The sequence below is a fragment of the Anser anser genome (genome assembly GCF_964211835.1).
Source record: "Anser anser genome assembly, chromosome: 1".
In the NCBI taxonomy this organism is placed as follows: Eukaryota; Metazoa; Chordata; class Aves; order Anseriformes; family Anatidae; genus Anser; species Anser anser.
In genome coordinates, this window is record NC_139720.1 from 214,008,599 (window position 1) to 214,029,060 (window position 20,462).

At 50.5% G+C, this 20,462-nt stretch overlaps 1 protein-coding gene and 1 long non-coding RNA gene across 14 annotated transcripts in view; both read right to left on the reverse strand.

Moving 5' to 3' along the window:
- Positions 1-20,462, reverse strand: part of FAM168A (family with sequence similarity 168 member A) — a 178,579-nt gene that overhangs the window by 21,943 nt on the left and 136,174 nt on the right. The window lies entirely within an intron of this gene.
- The window catches only part of LOC310892786, a 61,219-nt gene continuing 40,757 nt past the window's right edge, over positions 1-20,462 (reverse strand). Inside the window, exon 3 of the long non-coding RNA XR_014578412.1 lies at positions 1-20,462. This exon is cut by the window's right edge and continues 8,582 nt beyond it. This is a non-coding gene — a long non-coding RNA (uncharacterized lncRNA).

Sequence of the window (20,462 nt, forward strand, 5' to 3'; positions counted from 1 at the left end):
CTTCTCCTTCTCCCTTCTCTTCTATTTTATTCTATTTCCAAGGCAGCACCAGTTCGACAGCAGACAACGTGAACCTCCAACATCCTTCCACTGGCTGTTGGTTGCCAGCAAAGACTGGGAAGAAGTAATTAGCAAACAATTCACACCCCATCTTTTTTGCTTTATTAAATACAAGCCAGAAAGGATCTTTCCTCCCTCTTTCCCAACAGCAAGACAAACACGCCGCAATCTCTCCCCCGCCTCCCATGCCCCCAGCGCGCTGTTACGCGACCAGACGCAGGTTTCCAAACCCGGCACCCGGCACGCAGCCGACTACTGCAGCAAAATTTTGAAGTTCATTTAAATAAATCTAATTCAACAATCATGACCACTGTACTGGAATAAATGACTGTGTGTTCTACCCTCTCATTTTCATCAGTGATATATTTGGCTTCTAAATCAGGTTAATTAAAAATTGCTGTGGTTAATGCTGGATAAGCAGCAGTGCAACAGATTTTTTTTAGACTACATAAAACTACGTTGTCAACGTACTCGGGAATATACAGCCTTTTAGCAATCAGGAAGCTCCTCGGAAAGTTATTTGCAGATCCAGTGATTGCAAGCAGAGCATTAATGATGAAGATATTAAATCAGAAATATCCCTGCCCGCCCTCTGCTTCCTTGGAGGATAACCACTGCTTTCTGCATTGCGCTCACTGCCCCAGGGTCCTCCTGTGGCCAGCCCGACCTCAGCAGTCCTTCTTTGCCTCCTGACCAGGCGTATTTTCCATATTATTCCCTCAACTGCACAACAGCCATCTGCAGCCCCACAGCTCGGCTGAGGCTGGGGGCACCCCTGGGTGCCGCTGCTCGCCCCCTGCCCCAGCAGGGCCCCGCGGAGCCGCTCGCCCAGCCCCACGTCCCGGCGGCTGCTGGAGACCGCAGCCACTGGGTTTTTGCCTCCCCACACATCTCAGAAGTGCCTCACTCGTAGTTTGTGGATGGTACATCGATGATGAGCAACAGCTGCATGGGGAACCAATCCCTTTACTCTTTTCTTGACAGTTTATCCCCAAAATAGGTCCCGAATCGCACAGGAGGAACCCACGAACCAACATGTTCAACATGAGGTTTATACGTGCAAAACCAGCCTGAAATAAATCAGACCATGTTCCTTCAGGGGCCTGGGGAGGGGCCTGCACAGGAAAGCTGTGGCTTTGGGTAATCTTTTCCATACAGCCAATTATTCAAAGACCGCGTGGTTATTTCAGGCAGACGGAGACAACCGTGTATTTACACGTCTCCTTTCTCTCTTCGGGGTTTAACTTCTGCCCAGCAGGGCTGCCTCTTGCTTATTTTCCTTGTTTTGAAAGAAAGTTATGGGCATTTTCAGAATAATTTCATCTCAGATAAACGCCATTTCTACCGAGGGAGCTTTAAGAGGTTCACATGTGAAAAGCTGCAGCAGGCTCAGCTCTGCTCTGCCTTCCACACTGACCCCAAAACCTTTGCCACGTGCTCACCTCCAGCACAACACCTCTCCTTTCCATAATGAGGGTAGGGAAATGAGCGTGATTTGCTCCTTTTTTTGGACATACCGAAATACAAGAAAATAGCACAACTGTGGCAATTTGGGCAAGGGGAAGCGTGCTTGCGAGCTCCCAGAGCTCAAAAATCGCTAGGTTTAAAAATACACGGGACATTTTTATCTCGTATTTGCCTACTGCTTTTCAAGCCGTCACGATTTATGTTTGTTGGCTCCTCTTCATCCCCAAAGCGACCACAAGCCAACATCCTCAGGAAAGCCACAGCTGCAGCTCCCACGACGAAGCCCCGGCTCCAGTGACCGGGGTTCGGGAGCGGTGGCGATGCCGAAGTGGCCGCATCCTGCTCTGATTGCCCCGCGGCCACCCTAAGCCCCTGCTGGTGACCCTGCCACGTCTGCCTCGTCTCGTCACCTTCAATCCGCAAAAACAGCAGCACAGAGGGGGAAACCGCTGGCTTGGTGTTGATGATCTTCACGGGATTCCTGCCAGAGGCTGCAGCTGGAGATATGAAAAGGTCAGGGACAGAAAATATCCTTTGTTTCATACTGGTACAGATCTGCATGCGATGGGACCCCGGCTCTGCTGGGGCTTGGGGCCCCATCACAGCAGCGATGCAGGAGCGAAGAAAATTGGATGAAAACATATCGAACAGAATTTATTAGATTCCTCAAAGAAGAAATCAAAAGTTGTTTCCTTGCTTTATTTTAATTTAATATCAGCTCCACAATCAATAGGAGCAGGAAACCCAGCACTCATTTAATGTTCTCCCCGAGGAGAACATGCAGCACTACGGCGCTGAGCAGCACCGGCTGAACTAGTGTAAAAATTACGATGCAATAACCGGCTGTGCAGAGCGAAGGGCTGCAACAAGAACGCTTTTTAAAGCCGCCTTTAATTTTTCATGTATTTCTAAATGTTTCTGTAAGATTACTTCCAGCTCTGCTCTGTCCTCGGTGCAACGCCGCTTTTGATTCATGGCTTTGAGGCTGCAAGCCCGAGCCAGCCTCTCCCTTTTTAAGGTGCACACCTTCAGGAAACGTGCTCGGAAAGGAGTTCAGGGAATAAATCAGAAAAGTGTGGCTCGCAGAACCTGCGAATGTTTTTAAGCAACAGCTTTGTTCAGCCCAGGCCCCTTTGTGATTACACTGAGAACAGTCCTAGCAAAGCAGTCCGCTTGTATTTATTTCCAGCTCCGTGTTTCGCTGCCTACACGCGAGACAGATGTGCTCGCAACCAGAGACACGAGCTCACCGCAGGCCACTTCTGCACGCTACAAGACGCGTTTGGAGGGGGTTTTAGGACAGCTCTTTCCATCCTGGCAGCCTTCTGGGATGGTTTATCCCCTACTGGCAGCGGTTCCCCCGCGACCGCTGCAGTTGCGCACGTCAGTAGTGCGCATCGGTACGGCCAAAGGGATGGGCTGCTGGGGAGAGGGGAGAGGAGAGAGAGCAGGGAAGGCAGCAGGCGAAGGAGGAAAGGCAAACCTGTGTGACGGTGGCAGGGTGGGAAGGATTAAAGAGTTACAGGCAGCATCGGCACGGGGTACGACACCACTTAACGGAGGAGCTCTGCCTGAGGTTAACCGGCACCTCGGCCAGGCTGCGAGGCTGCCTCCGCAGGCTTCAGGTGGCAGCGAGCGGGGATTTGGCCACTTTTGGTCACATTTCCCCTCGCCCCTACCAAACGGCATCTCGCTGACGCCTCTAACCGTGTCACCATGAGGGTGGAAGGGACCCTGGCGTCCCGCTGGTCCCACCCCTGGTGGCTCCGTCTAGCCTCGATGAGGACACACAAGCTACGGGAGGAAAATCACGCAACGCGCTCAAAATACTGAAGAATATTGCATATTAATTAATTGGTATTAAAACAAATATATTATTAATTAATATTAAAACAATACAACCAAAGGTGGGGGCAAGCTCAGCTGCCACAGACATTAAAAACTGATGGAGGAAACACTTCAGGCTAATTAAAAAAGGAACCACTAAGATGATCAGAGCCTGTTACGCTGAGCAGGTCTGGCTGTCTCGTACCAAAGTCATTTTTAACTGGACCTGGGTGGTTTCTCAGCAGCCCAAATCTCGCCTGTGCAGCCAGGGTTTGGCATCTGCCAGCAGCACCCATGCGGTGCACCCACCTCAGTGCCATGCGGCGTACAGGTCAGCCTGCAGCTGCAGATCAGAAGCCAAACTGTTGGGAGCGCCCAAATAACGTCCCAGCCATACTAGTGCCAGCTCTCCCCAAGATGTACTCACGTACTCTCGGAAAAGAAAGGAAACGTAGTTTGCTTCTCTTCGGCTAGGGAGCCCGGAGAGCCAGGTCCTTGTTTCAGCCTCCCGCTGACGATCGGCTGAATTAATTGTCACTTACAATGCTGATTTCCAAAATGTGCCGTTTAATTTCTCGAGAATAGATTCTGTTGGCCGTTATCTGATTATGGCTTAAATTGCTACAAGCAGCCCAAATTAATTTACAAGACAAAATATTCCCCTTCGCCCCTCTTCCTAGCGATCCTCGAGCAGCGATACGCTCCTAATGGCAGCTGTATCGCCAGGATTTTTACAGGGACAGATAACAAAGGCCCTTATCTGGGCACAGGACAAGGCGCTGTATAAAACCGCGCTTCGACCCATCGAACCACTGTCACCAAGGACCCCGGCGAGCTGCCGTTCAGACACTCGCTGTGCTATCTCAAGAGCCAATTAACGACCAACATTCAAGGGACGAAAAACCCAGGCAGCCACGCAAAACTGTCTGTAATGTGTAATTCACTGTTCCGAGACAGATAAATTCAGGGGCCATTATATTACCTCTCCCTTTTAAAACCCTAAACACTTTCTGCCAACTTGTTCCCGCTGAGTGATCGCGTTTAAACTGCAATAGGTCCAGGAACATTTTGTCTTTATGACCACCTCTTCAGGTCAGCCATATTAAGGCAAAATATTTCCACCTGTGAAATACGTTGATATTTTAAGTCCACCCATCGTGTCTCATTCTTCATGGCCTAGACCTCAGAACCTCTTCAGAAATATTATATACGAGTAGCCTTCTGCGGAAACGTGAGCGGCTTCACATCTTCGCGCTGCTGTAAATCCATTCTCTTCAGCCTGACGGGGAGTTTATCCCTGCCAGAAGTCGTGTTTTGTGCGATGAACATGTAAATTTGGTACTTGAGAAATTGCCGCGGAGTCGAGAAATTAGAGAGCAGACACCACGGCGGCTTCCCGACGCAGCTCCGCCAAATCCTCCGGCAGACTTGCAGCAACGCTCTTGAGCGCTGATTGCCGGTAGCAATGACAGCAGAGAGAATGCGCCCAATTATGCGATGATTGGGAGAAAAGATCCAGTGAGGACATCTGGGAACTAATCCTGTGTTGGAAACCAAGCCTCTAGAGATGAAGAGCTAGGGCGTTCTGGCAGCGACGTGCAGCAGAGGTTTAAACAAACTTTGTTCTCCCGTTCCGTGAGCTTCCCCTGCCTGGAAGGACGCCGTTCCTCTCCGCGGAGCTCGCGCTGGGCTGCGCACCCTCCTGCCGTCTGCGATGTCCCTGGGGCAATGGCAGGCAGGGAGGTGATTTCCGAGCAGCACCTGCTTCTTACACGGTTCCCCTGCTTGATGGGAACCGTTTGAAACACAGGGATGATCGCTCAGGATTTAGCCCACCTAAGGCACCAGGTGTGCAGCAGCCCTGGCACAGCTCAGTCCCCGATTTCCTGGCAGAGAGCCCTTTGTCACAAGTGGCTCGGGGCTCTTAGGATGCTACAGAGATGACCAAATGGCTGCGTGTGAGACTGGCAGAGCGTTTTAAGATGTTACCATCCTTCAGCTGGAACTCGGGTCAAACTCAACACTAAAACATCAAGACGTGTCTCATCCATTAGATTTCACTTACCCCCGAGCTCAGTTTGGCCTCTTGCATTTTGAAAGGCAAATGTGCTGTACCGTAGCTCAAAATGTACATTCCATGATTTACAGGGTTTTCCAAATCAAAGCTAAGTCCAGAGTCAGTCCCCACCTTAGGAGGGCAGAGCTGAAGCCCCACTAAACCAATTTCTACTCCCTTTTACACCTAACCTATTAAATGACACGAATCTAGGGGATGCCCTTTTTGACAACACACAATCAGAAGGACAGCACGACCTTCTCCTTCCCTAAACCCGCAGAGGCAGAGCGATTGCACGAGTTTCTGGGGCAAGCTCTACCCAAATGTCGGGCACGGTGAAGGACGAGCATCACGGCAGAGAGCCCTGGGCATGTTTCGCACGGCACGGAGCTTCCCCCGTTCCTCCCGCTGCCCCATCACTCAGCGCCCTGCCGTGGAACTACTCCAGCCCACTCGTGCTAACTGGATGTAAAAATAGAGGAAAAGCTGAAAGCAAGGGTGGAACCGTTCTGAAGAGCAAGTTAATGGATGGTTGAGAATCCAGCATTGCTCAAGTCTCTGAGGATAATAAATACATTCATTCCCGTGAAAAAGTGCCACCCCCTTATTACTGTTTCAAGCCTCATCAGACCAGGAGCAGAGCAGTCAAACGAACATACATTTGCCAGGCACGGCAACCGTTTTAAAAAAGATTATCTCTAGCATTTGACGACCTGCTCACTTTCCTGCAGACCTTTTTTTTTCTGTTCTATTTCCAGCCGATACATCCTTTTTTTTTATATAAGCATCACTTATTTCTTGCTTGCTATCCATGGCCATGCAGAGCCACTCGTCATGGGGAATGTCAATGCACTGGCAGGATTTCTGGTGGTGGTTCCTGGTGTAAAACACTGCTATCAGTACAGACCAGTGATCACAAACCGTGTGAAATTCTGTATGGGATGCATTATCACAGAGCTGGAGAACCGCATCGCATCCTCGTTACTGCTGAGGCTGTCGGTGATGCCATCTGATCCTACGAAAATTAAAGAACTTTAATTAAATGCTACATTTCGGTGGGGTAATTTATTATAGCTGCTGCTCAAGGGTTGCCCTTGTGCATTCGTGTTGTGCTTTCATGCTAATGGGGGACCTGGTGACGAGCTGTAGGACAGCCACATCTCTGTCACCGGCAGAGAGGCAGCGATGGGGGGGAACCCAGCAGGGCCCCGCGGAGCCGCTCACCCAGCCCCACGTTTTTTATTACACAGTTTGTCTAACAACGTGACCCAAAGGATGGTGGCGACCTGTGTGCAAGTCCTCTGAAGGAGTTTTTCTTACGTAGTAAGCACAGCACTCGGAGACCGCCTGGGCAGACGCTCTGCAGGCATCACAGGTAGCACAAGTGTACTTCTGCAGCTTGCAGTATACACCTGACGTCCCCATGCAAGAAAAAAAGAAAAAAAAAGGAAAAACTACACGAATCTGGCAAAAATATTTTCTTTTTATGACCATAAAACATAGTCATAAAAATATTTTCTTTTTAATAAAAACATATTAAAAATATTTTCTTTTTATGACCGTTCCCCTCGGTTTTGCATCCCACCCATGACCAAAAGATGAAGCAACATCCAGAAACCTCCCAGGCCCCACTGCAGCCGCCTGGGTTCAGGAAGCATTTGCATGAGGAAAACTCATCTTGAAAACCGGCAGCAACTGTCTGAAAATATTAGCAAGAAAGTTTGAGGATTTAAGTCACATCCTATAAATAAAGCACAGCGACAGAACTTGACAGACTGTCAATCACTGTAACTCCTGGGCAAGAGAGATGTGTCACAGCCCCCCTGTGTTTAGACAAGTCTCCGTGGAAAAGAAGTTGTAGAAAACTGCTTAGGTCAGGCGATATTAATGCTCCCTGCCATTATTTACTTCGTTCTCTGTTTGACTAATCCAAGGCAAGATACGAACGGCCACTAAGGATAAAACACAAATGTTTGTTGCTCCAAAGAAAGCGTGAGCCCTCCATAACAAAGACATTGCAGTGGGTTTTTAAACCCCAGACCATAATGGCCACTGTCAGGGGCAGGATGCTGGACGAGAGCCCTTTAGTCTGACCCCATACGGCTGTGTCCCAGGCCCTGCAGCCCAGGCCTCGTGTCAGGAGAGCCAGCGTTGGTTGTGCCTTATCCGATAATGTTCCCCAGGGACACTGCTGGCTGGAAGGACTCACGTAAGTTATAAAGCCCTCCAAGATCACCTGGTCCAACCACCCCCCTACCACCACTGTCCCCCACCAAACCATGTCCCCAAGCACCACGTCCAACCTTGCCTTGAACACCCCCATGGACAGGGACTCCACCACCTCCCTGGGCAACCCGTCCCAACGCCTGACCGCTCTTGCTGAGAAGAAATGTCTCCTCATTTCCAACCCGAACCTCCCCTGGCACAACTTGAGGCCGTTCCCTCTGGTCCTATCCCTGGTTACCTGTGAGCAGAGGCCGACCCCCAGCTCCCCACCCCTTCCTTTCAGGCAGTTGCAGAGAGCAACAAGGCCTGCCCTGAGCCTCCTCTTCTCCAGCCCAAACCCCCCCAGGTCCCTCAGCCGCTCCTCACAGGACTTGTGTCCCAGGCCCTTCCCCAGCTTCGGAGCCCTTCTATTCCTCCTGTTCCCCCTAAGATATGACCAGAGGAATAATAATTTCTGGACTTTCGTTCTTCCTCAAAGGAATCCCAGTCATGGCGACAACCAGCTTGCTGTAAGCCTGTGCAAACGCCAGGAAGCGATGGGGAACCCCCCAATTTGCCTGTCCAGAGCCAAGCTGGGAAGACTAACGAGGCCGGAGCTGTTGGAGCTAAGGCTTCGTCATGCTGCCACGGGCCAGGCCGTGCCCAGCCTCGGCCTGCAGCGCTGCTGCCTCGGGATGCGATCGGCCGCAGGCGAGCTGCTGTAGGGAGGATGCTACCGATAAAGTGTCACGGTTTAGTGGCCAAGGTGAAAAGCGTAAAGCTAAATTTGGGGGTGTAAGAGGCAAATAGCACCTTTTTCTAGATATGGCCATGAAGACTCATGCCAATGGAGGCATTTTCTCCATCAAGTGTCCATACCAGAATTTGAGTCAGGACCCAAATTCCCAAACCGGTGGCTTACCTGATGCCCAGCACCCCCTAACCTCTCCGTCAAAATACCACAAAAAGCAAATGGAGGGCAACACATGCCCTGTCCCAAGGCACAGTAAATTCCTACTCATGCGAGGCACAGGCTGTAGAGATCGGGACACAACACGCATGAGCAGCTGTACAGGAAACTAAAGGTCTCTCTCATCCAGTATCCTGCCCTTGACAGTAGCCAAAACTATGCCTAGGATGCCTGGGGAGGAGATTAAGAAAGATAAAATGCTTATGATTCCCTCCAATGCACTCCCCAACTCCACACATTTGCCAGCTTGGGGAGTTCCCGTGATAGATAAGGTTTCCACTGCATCTATTTATTATTATTTATTATTTATTTATCTCTCAGCGGACTTTTCTTCCATGGTCTTGTCAAGTCGTCCCTTGAATTATGTAAGCTTTCAGCCTTGGACCTGCCCAGCCCAACTCGCTGTTGAAGAAGCTGCCTCTCTGGTTTGTTGCAGTCACGCTCCTTCATGTGATGCCTCCCAGTTCTTTTAGCACAGATGTGCAGAGTGACTTATTTTCATCAACCATGTCACCCATGACTCTGCTCACCTCTCATAATCACGGCTTTCTCAGGCTGAGGCTGTTCGGGCTGCTCCGTTGCTCCTTGCCTGGAAGCCCTCCCAGACCCCCAGGTGGCCTCGATGTCCTTCTCTGACCCTCTCCCACCTTTCTGAGCTGGGGGACAGACCTGCCCCGAGCCCAGAGCTGTACTGGCACCCTGCTCCTCAGCTCCTTTCCTGGTTTCAGCCTTCCATGTGGTATGTGCTTTTCTGGACAGGTGCTGAGCACCGAGTTGGCATTTCCATAGCGCTGGCTTGTCCAGGACCCTGCTCCTGAGAGGGAATGGAGAGCTCAGCCCCCTGCACCAGAAAAGCCTGCTATTTACTCCCACCCCTTCTTTTTATCATTTAATACATCTCTTATCCTGGAAAGGCCTTTCCCGCTCCTTCCATAACATTTAGTTTCTTTGCAAATCCTTGCAGAGGGTCCTCGCTGACCCCTTTGGGGACGCAGCCTCCCTCCTGCGGTGCTTGGAGAGCTGCAGCAGGTTCCTGAGGCACTGGCACGCATTGCCCCAAGGCTGGCCTACTTCTTGCCTCCTTACTCTGCTATAAAAATCATTACTTCAAAGGAGTACGTTTTGCTTTTCTGCAGAGTAATGAGGGTGAAGCATAACAACTGCATCGGGCCCTTAACTCAGCCAATACCTTAGATTTAAAGACGGAAAGGGAGGAACTGCTCCTCTTCCTGCTGACAGTGACTATAAGAAGCTCGTTTTTCATCCTGTCCGGAGGCTTCTTCATCTGTCTTTTCCTGAATATCGTGGAAAACATTTTCCAGGGCCGCTGTAACATTTGGAAGGTCAGTGTGAGTGCATGGCAGGTGACGGGCTGCCACAGCAGAGCTTCGGAGGCGGCAGTTGAACAAATCCAGCCTGACAAATTAAAGTCAGGTTACGGTCAGAAAAGCGACTGGGTTGCCTTTTTTTTTCTGAAAAACTCAGCTTCCCATGTGTATTCAGAGTCAAATCTGCTTACATCACCAGCAGAAGGAGCCTTTTGCTCTCGCTGGCTTACAGATGCAACGTGGTCCAGGGACAGCGAGCTGGAGCGAGCTCGATTCATGTATCTTTAATGGAATAATTACTTAACGTGCTCAGTACTGAATATGTATTTCTTTGTCTGAGGGGAAAGAGCCCATCTGTCCTTCCTAAGGCATCCCACTCTGTCCCTTCGTGCTGTCCCCTGTCCCAGGCTAGGGACGCTGTTTCCCAGACCCTGCCTTGCAGTTGGGCGGCTCGCAGCCATGCAGAGACCAACAGGGCAGACAGATGCTGGGAGGGGAAAAAGCTGCAGTAAACTGAGATCCGGGGAGACGCACAAGAAGAGAAAGACGGGGACGTGACGATCCGCTCCTGCTTTTCCACGTGGAGGTTTGGTGAGGGGCTGACGCAGAGAAGGCTCCACAGAGGTGAATTTTAAGCACTGGATCCTCCTTGGGATCCTTCCCTCGCCGAGGTGCGGAGAGCATCCTTCTGGGGGGATGCAGAGAGCTGCCCCCCGAGACATCCCTCCTCTGCTCTCAGCCCATCGCCGCCCGCAAGTCGCTCCGGTTCCGCGCGCGGCGCTACAGAAGTGCAAATGCGGCTCAATAATTCATTCCCCGTCCCCCTGCGATCCCAGGCAGGGCAGGAGAGCCGAGCTTTCTTAAGCAGGAGCTCCCCGGTCCCCTTCTGCTCCGGCAGGCAGGCAGCAGAGTTTCTATGGCAACTCTGGATGGGGTGGAAAGGAGGATTTCTGGTAGGCTCTTTCTGGAGTAGTTTGTAATGTAAATGCAGCCAGGCACGTCTCTCTGGCTGAGAGCAAGCCGACGCTCTCCGCGCCCTCGAGTTATAGGTTACCGACTGGGTATCTCTAATAACTGCTCAGAAAACAGCCCTTTGTGTTTTCCAAACTGCAGCTGTCCATCTGGCCGATTTCCATCGCACCCGTCTCAGCTCCGCTCACCTCCCTTCCCGTTGACGCTTCCACGCCGCAGCACCGAGGGGAAAAAAAATGAATTTGGGGTCTTGGCATTTTGTTCCAGGTGCGGCGTACGTGACACCTCTGCGCTGCCGGCAGTGAGAAGGGAACAGGTTCCCATGTGCACCTGATGGAAATTCATGCTCGTGTGCCATTCCTGCCGCCGCTCCTTTGTTCTGACCTGCCCCTTCGGTGTTTACTGCAGCTGGGTCCAAAATACTCCTGGTTTCTATGACAGCAGCATCTGGAAGGGGCCTCTCGCGCGCTGGATACCTGCAGAAGTGTCAGAAACAGGTCTGTCCCCGCCAATGCGCAGTGTGAAGAAATGATTTAAAAGACTGGAGAAAGCAGGGGGTGCCCCAGTTCACAGCCAGGGATGCCGACGAGCAGACGACGAGAGAGGAGCCAGCTCGCCGCGAGCCGCCCGGGAATGGAGAGCGAGCAGAGGACAAGCACAACCCTGCCCAGGCTGTTTGGCACAGGACTGCCCCCCTGCTTTGCTCCCCAGCCCTTGAAGCATTACAGGACGCGGTTTTCTTACAGAAATGCAGTTTTCCAGCACACAGTTTGAATATTTTCTGCAGAGAGTTGCGCAGGAGGATACGTGGCTGCAAACACGTGCAGACGCCGTGGGACCGGCGCCTCGTCCATCGGCAGAGCTGAACGCCGAGTAACTCCTGCCCAGAAGCAGAAGGAGCATCCACCAGGCTTTGCTCCATCATCGGTAACCTTCCAGGATCTGCAGCAAAGAGGAGCGATGGCAGAAAGCTCCTTACCCTGCCCATGCATTACTTTTAGTTCTTCTTCCTCGAGATGCTTTAATTTAATTTGCTGGTGTGGGACCTACCTTATAAGCGGTATTCCGGGCGTGCTGCCCAGCTCCAGCTCCCCAGCTGCTTCTGTGTCCCCTGGGCATCCTCAGGGCACGACGCAGGGGTGAACGCCACAAGAGCTGCCCCGTAATCGAGCCTCTCCTAATGCAAGAGCAGCCTCGCGCTTCCTCGCGCCGCTTTCCGCGGCCCACACTCTCCTCTGACACTGGCATCTCCCTCCCGACTCCGCTGCAGCTAGTCTGGATTTAAACCCTTACACGAGACCTTTGGGGACACCGAACCTGCTATTTCAATTAATTCTAGTAATAGGCAATTATAATGTTACGGAAACAGATTATTACCCAAAAAAGCCAGTTCTCCGTGGCCAAAGGACGGGCCCGGCTCTGTGCGCAGACGCCACTCTCGCAGTGCCGAGCAGCACCATCAAGGCACGGAGATCCAGGAGCACTAACGAGGGTGCAAGTACTTTCTCCCAAAGCCATTCCAGTAGAAAATTCAGTAAAAACATCCAGGCGACAGCGACCAGGCACATCCTCAGACTGCGGGGACGCTTGACGCCGTCAGCCTGCTGCCATACCCGCTGGAAATGTTCCCTCGCTACGGTTACCCCGATAAAAGCTAAAATATTTTAAGACTGCAAGAACATGCCGAGCTTGAGTTAAACTCAGGAAGGCCACAGGTTTAGGGTTCACAGCACCCTTAAGTTAGATGTTTAATTTTTCAATGCTAATTCGCTTTAAAATGTCCATATGGTATTTTGGACATTTTGGACGTAGACCAACCGAGCGAATTGCTCCCAAATACATCAGCTTTCGACAAACAGAGCAGCAGATGGAGCACACACGGAATATTAACAAAACCAGTTTTTGGGTGTTAAAAGGCTTAATGGGTCTCTCACACGTATTTGGGCCAGGAGATTAGATTTAAATTGCGCTTGGGCGAAGCTGAGGATATGCAATATTTGAACTGGCAAAACTCCACCTCGGTGTTTAAAAAAAAAAAGGCTCTAGCGAAAATAAAGCTTGATTTCACCAGCTAGGAAGTGCAAAAGTTCTCTCCAAGAGAAAGGAGAAATATGGTGACGCCACAAAGGCCACTTACCCCAAATTCTCTATTATCCAAGGCCAAGGGCCTTGTCCTGGAGCCCCAAAAAAGCCACCAGCAGCCCAGAACAGCCCCTGACAGCAAGGCAGGACGAGCAACGGCACGGAGATGGCGTGGTTTTGCAGGATCTACCCCTCTTGTTTCACAAAATGAATTTTTCAATCCCATTACTTCCTAAAGAAATGTATGAAACCACGCTCCTGCCTATAATCCCTCTCCTAAAACGGAAACTCATTTCAGCAAACGTTTTAATTAGATTTACGTTTTTGCACCAGCTGCTCCAGCAGAGCCACTCTTCAAAAAAGCTTTACAAGAAACAGAAAAAGCAAACAAAAATCCCTCGCCCCGTCTCGTAAATATTTTATTCCCTACAAGCAGGCTTCTGCCCAGAAGAAACGACAAACTTATTAAAAACCACAGCCGAGGGGTGACAGCCCAGGGATGTTTCAGTAAAGCCCGGTTTTCATTTGCTTGCCATAAAACAATGATTTCTATCATAGTCCAACTTGGAAAACCAATTACAGCTAATTAAGGAGATTACATTTTATGGTTGAGGTGCATTCTCTTGTTTGCTCAAGCAGATGAGATAAATCTGTGGCAGCTCCTCTTTTGCTTGTTTTCGACACGGGGAAGCAATCGGGCTTGTTTGAAAAATCCCAAGGCTCGCGTGGTATCACCCAGGGGCAGTATTTTAGGTGGATAAATGGGGAAACTCGGCAAATCTTGGATGGACGGCAATCGTAGAGCCATGGAGGAGAAGAGCGGCGTGCCCTCCATCATCACGCCCAACCAGCGCAGCAGCAGACCACAAAAAGCTCTGGCTTTTTGAAATAAGGTCTGCCTGTCCACGCGGAAGAACAGGAGGGATTTTAGTAACACATCTTGAAATATTTATAACGTTAGATACACAGCAAAACTCTCCTAAGATACATCAGATACGTGTGGGCACTGCAGAGGTGGGAGATGCGTGTTCATGATGCCACGAGCCCAGCAGCTCCAACTGGAAATCCAGCATCGGATCGATCCCACGATCACAGAATTGCAGAATCACAGGATCACAGAATTACGGGATCACGGGATCACAGGACCACAGGATCACAAAATATCCCGAGCTGGGAGGGGCCCACAAGCGCAGCAGGCAATGGCAAGGCTTCAGCAAGCCCGAATTGTGCCGAAGTACCGATGCTGTTCACATTTCTGTGACACACAATCCTGACTCCCGAATGACCAAAAGCAGTCCTCAGAGTCCAGACTTAATTAGGCACAGCTTATTTCCCCCTTTATCACACGTGTCTGGAGCTGACTGTTCCCCAAAGGAAGCCTATTTTTTTCATGTTTCACCCAGCAGCGTGTGCGGGTCCAGCACACCAAAGGCAATAAAAGTTTCCCGTTTCTCTATGCCCCGTAATTTTAGGAGGGCAGACGGTCGCATTGCATTTAGGGAAGATTTGGTGACTTTGTTTCAGCGGCCTTAAAGGATTTGGGGATTTTAGGCTGCGCTCCTAACTATCCCCTCGGGAATTAAATCCAGAGGCTGACTTCTCTGCACAAATGCTGGGGACTGTGCAAACCCGTACTGAGTCATCGTGCCGCAGGTAGTGAGGCTGCCTTAAAAACAACCCTTCCGCCAGCACGTCTGGGAAACTGCAAAAAGAGTCGCCAGCTCCCTCCAGGAATAGCAAATTACAGCGATGGGCTCAGATGGAAACGGGAAGGGGGAAAAAAAAAATTCCCCCAGAAGTTGGAGCAGCGAAAGGCGTTGTGTCGTGCAAAATAAAGATCAGACATTTTGCATCAGCCTCCTCCTGCTCCGGGAGCTGCTGAGCAGATCCATGAGCTCAGGAAAAGGAAGGCCACCAGTGAGTGGCTCAGAATAGCCGCACGCCTCGGTTTTAGCAGCAGAACCCCAGGGTTTAAACGAGGAGAAGGAGAGGAAAGAGCTGTCCAGAGGAATCTCTCAGACGCTGTTAAATATTGCTACAAGAAAAGCCAACCGTCGCAAGCTGCCTCGAATTCATCACACCAGAATCTACTTGGGAAGAGCTAATTTGAGGCACTTGAAACTGGAAAAATAGCAATAAATCTGCATAATTACAGATTTTTTCCTACAACTATTGCAGAATACTCTGTGCAGAGGGTCTCTTTTCTATGGCAAGTCAGACACACCGCTGCTTTCATACGCGCCCACTCCTCGGTCCCAGCGGGACCATCCCGGACCATGGGTTTGGGTGATGGACGGGTCCCTCGCTGGTGCTGCAAGCCAGGGAGTGCTCAAAACCACTGAGCACGCGGCCTCAATGCCCGCGTTTTTAAGGAATTCGTTCCCATTTCTACACTGCTTTTGTAAATTTGCAAAGTTCTGCGTGGCCTTCGAGAGGGGCCGTGTGAAGTCAAGGTGACGGGGGAGCCGAAACTCGCGGCAGGCTCCTGCCCTGTGCACGGATGTCAGTGGCAGCAGCTGAGAAATGACGTGCTGGCTGAGGCTGCCTGCGTTTGGAACGAAAAAGAGCTGAAATGTGACGAGTGTGTATTTAACCTGGCACGGTTTTTCAACATCAGCATCGCCGGCACAGCACAGAGTCCCGCGCAGAAGGCTGGCAATCCTGCTGCTTGCTCCTCAGGCCCCCTAAAACCCTCCTGTGGCCGAGCTCCTGCCTCCCACTCCACCTCCCGTCATCTGCAAAACCCCGCTCTGCTTCTGAGCAGGGCAAGAACACACCGCATATATTTTACTGATATATTTTACTGGCGACGGTCCTTTTAAAAGCTATATGCAAAGAATGCATTAAAATTATTGTAAAGCCTCGGGGATATAAAACAGTAAGGACCCTTCCTCATCTCTCCAACGTCTGTATGGGTTTGCATGCTTCAGAAAAGCACAAGGCTGGCTCCCGGTTTCTACGGGGTCGCTGTGATGCAAGATTTTGGACCTAGGGGCCCAGACTGCTGGGGAAAAGCTGTGTTGCCAAAAGAAATGGGTTTGCAGGGCTTGCAGTGACAAGGACGGAGCAGAGGAGCGGGGCTGAGAGGGCACCAGGCAGTGAGGCTCCTGGGGGGGGAGCTGGGATAAGGTACAAGGGTCTGCAAAAGATGAGACCCCAACGGGACCAACGATACCCAACACAGGCTGCAGGAGGGACCGGCTGTGCAGGATGACCTTCCTCTAGGCTGGATCCATTCCTTACAGGGTGGATTTTCGGAGGGCTGAGCAGCAGAGACTGGAAGGGGCCAGCAGGCTGGGGGAGGCAGCATGCCTCTTGCGAGCGCCTTATCCTAGGCAAGAGATGGCCAAAGCACAGCTCGGTGTAGAGGAAAAGGCAGAGATCAATGGGGTATCAATGCTCCATATGGGACACCGTGAGGACCTGTTAACCATTTAATTTTCACTTCAGCTTTATAAGATGTGAGATACTCACTTAATATACACCTATAAAATTACAAATATGCACCAAGCTAGTTCCTTTATAAGGGAAGCCTTTTTTTCACATGGTTGCAAAATGGATATTAAAAATACCCTCATGCTACATTATTTCCCCCGGAATATTTTTTAAACCATAATTCTACAAACCAGTGGCTAATTTCACAGCAGAACTTTTAGGGGACTGACTACCAGAATGATATTTTGAATTTGTATTCTTTTCATCAGCAAAGCTGAAGGTAGCCTCCTATTTATCAAATGAATTAAGTCAATAAAAAAAAAAGTCCATGTTTGCAGAGGCTGCTCCTTCAAACCCAAGGGGACACTTCTTCGTTACGTTAAATGTCACCAGAAATGAGGAAGAGTTTTTAGCAGCATCAAGTGAAACAAAACACACGACCCACCATCGCCCATGGGCCTGCCCGCGTGCATTTGTGTGATGGTGAAGGACTCTGATGAAGAGCTTCCACGTGCATCGTACGCTAAAGAACTTAGCAATCGGGGTTCCTACAGGAATTTGATATTATCAAATTGATCTCTTGAGGTTCCTTCTGACCTCTTGAGGTCCCTTCTGATCTCTTGAGGTTCCTTACCTCTTGAGGTCCCTTCTGACCTCTTGAGGTCCCTTCCAACCCCTACAATTCTGTGATTCTGTGATTCTGTGCTTATGAAACTCTCTTAAGAGGTTTTGCTGCTGCTTCTAGACAGGAGCAAGTGGCAATCCTGGGTCCGTTGGCCAACGTCACGGCAGCTCTGTGGGTCGCACCAGGGCTGTTCTCGGTGCTCGGGGACACCTCGGACGTGCTCACAACCTCCTGCTTTTGGATTCTGCAGGCTGCAGATGGGTCATATAACCGCCGGGTACCTGGTCAGCCGGTGCTCATGCAGTCTGGTTCGATACTAATGAACTTGTGCAGATTTACAAGTGCAAAATCGATGCGTTACAATTAATTTATACCGAGTCATCACCTCGCAATACCTCCTTGCGGCGAGCAGTGGTAGGGAAAGCCACAGGTGAGTAACAGCTTCATTTTCTAGGTGAAACTCTAAAATACACATCCCCTGCCTCCCCTCATCACCGATGAGTCAAACTCAAGCTTTCGCCCCAAAGTAAAGCAAAAGGAGATATTAAGGCACTGAGCAAAGCGCTGAGATCCAGAACTCAGCGGCTGTTTGCAGGAGCCGTGCCGTGCCGCACGCCTTCTGGAGCTCAAGCCGGTACAACTCTCCGGTACAAAAAAGACAGGGATCTCCTGGAAAGAGTCCAATAAAGATGATACGGGGCCTGGAGCATCTCCCCTGTGAGGAGAGGCTGAGAGACCTGGGTCTGTTCAGCCTGGAGAAGAGAAGACTGAGAGGGGATCTTAGCAATGTTTACAAATACCTGAGGTGTGGGAGACAGAGGGATTTGGCCAACCTCTTTCAGTGGTTTGTGGGGACAGGACAAGGGGCAATGGCACAAAATGGAGCCCAGGAAGTTCCGCACCAACATGCGAAAGAACTTCTTCCCGGTGAGGGTGAGGGAGCGCTGGGACAGGCTGCCCAGGGAGGTTGTGGGGTCTCCTTCTCTGGAGATATTCAAGGTCCGTCTGGACGCCTGCCTGGGCAACCTGCTCTAGGGAACCTTGTTTGGCAGGGGGGTTGGACCCGATGATCTCCTGAGGTCCCTTCCAACCCCTACAATTCTGTGAACTCACCTCCTGTCTACGCAAAGGCATGCCACAACACCAACATCCGAAGGGAGCGATGTGTGAGGGCACCGTGACTTGGGGGTTTGTGCTGAACTCGAAACGGATGCTGAGAACCAATCTGGAGACCCTCGGCACCTCCCCTGCACTGCAGCTTCTCCATGCCTTGGAGAAATGAGAAGTCACCAGTGCCTACATGAACACATCTGTAGGTCCACCCAAAAAATCTGGTCTTTTAGGTGTAAACATGAACATTTCCAACCTTGAAAGTCTGTCATTTCTCCATACTCGAAATCTTGAGTAAAGCAAACAGTGAAATTGCCAAGCCACCCATCCAGAAATCCTATGGTTGTAAAAGAAGCTGGGGACTGAGAAAAGTTTTCAAAATTTTAGTGGGTGATAGTGGTGGTAGGGGGGTGGTTGGACCAGATGATCTTGGAGGTCTTTTCCAACCCTAATGATTCTATGAAAATGAAATGTCCAACGCCAAAGAAATTCAGAAATATAACAAGAACAGAAACACTAACTTGTAGAGTTTCATTTCTATACTGGGTCTGTACTTTCCTCATGGAAAAGCGACAATAATGCTGTAAAACCCAGGTGGGTGTAGGAGAGGAAATTAGGAGAATGCTGACTACACCACTAGTCGATGAATCACAATCAGGGCGCCTATCTCGGGCAGGACAAGTCCCAGAAGACATCTCCCTGCAGTCAGGTGTAGCATTCAGGCCCGTCTCTCATCTCCCTCCGACCTGTGGTTTCCAACAACGTTATTTTGGAAGCCAGAGAGAGGGGCTCTTTTTATTCTCTTTTCTGCCCCCAAAATTTCTTCCTAGCCCTGCCAGACCTTGCCATTTTCTCAGTGTCCCATGATGGACCCGCCACACGTGGGTAAAGGGGTCAAGATCCTCCCTGACAACAAAGAGAATTGAAAATAAAGATTAACACTGTTTTCCTTTAAAAAAACTTCCTTCTTCAAGCCCGAATTTTCTCACTTGCAACCATGCACTTTGGAGATCTGGCTCTGGGGATGACCAAGCTCCACGAGCAGCCGTGGGGAAGGACCATTCCCCCTTGGCTCCCCACCGTTGCGAGCAGCTCCTGTGTCCCACAGAACCCACAAACATCTGCATTTCCTCAACGTGCTGTTGATGGCTTCCCTTAGAGTCGGCCACAGCCTTAAAATGGAGCACAGGAAACTACGAGGTGTAAAGAGCTATTTATCTGCCAATTTCACGTGCATGTTTGTAGGCATTTATATATTTTTGGCAGTGCTAGACTACTTCCCTGCATTGTCCAACCCGGCCAAAGCTTGCACCAGCACGTTTTCTGAAGACCAGCCTCCAGGGTGGCCTTGTCCCCTTTTGGTTGCCTCTCTCGGACCGCTCTTGTCTCAGAGGAGGCTTTAACTTGTCAGCATCCGGCCAGCTCCGCTCCCACCTGGCTGCGGCAAAAGGAAGCGATGCTCCATCTCCCCTCTCCTTTGTCATGTCGGGATTTTTTTTGGCAGTGGGAGCCGGGCTGGTGTCCTTGGAGCAACGCCAGCAATTCTGCCCAGGGGCGGCAGGATGGGGCTGCCTGGGCTTTGGCTGCTCCGAAGTCTTGGGGAGCTGTAAGACCACAAACTCACGTACAAATTGTCCTACCGTTCCCCACAGTTTTCAGCAATGTTGTTACACCTCAGCCTTTGAACGGAGAGACCTGCACGTCCAGCATGACCTGCGATGCGGGGGATCTGAAGTTATTCTGGGGAAAGAAGAGCATCTACTCTAAGCAGGTGTTGCAGTGCCAAACTTAGAAGAAATGACCGGAGCCCAGTCTGTCACTGTCACAGCTCTCGTTGAGTCAGCTTTAACTTCTCCCCTACATAACCTCCTGCCAACATACAGTAAAAAATGCACGGATGCCATCATCTCCTTCTGCAGATTTTCTCCCTACATAAAATAAACTAATGCATAACACCTTAAGAGTTTTAATCTACGGTAGATCTCCAAGGGGCTCCAGCAGTCACATGAAAAGCATTAAGATGCTTTGAATGACTCCAGACGGGAAGCAAAGTTGTATAGCAGAGCATCTTGTGCAGAAGGAGATTTTTATTTCAACTAACCTCAAGGATGAAGCTCCTTTAGAAAGCGAGTCTTCCTCCAGAACAAGCTGCCTTTCACGTGTTTAGGGCAAGAAAAACTCGAGCTGCAAGGCAGTGTGTATAGAGCTGAACCTGCTCAAACACATCAGGTGCCTGGGTACAGCCCCTCTGTAGCAGGGAATGACCAGCAAGGGGCAAGACCAGGACCTGGCAGTCCCAAAACGGCACGGTACAACCTCTCCAAC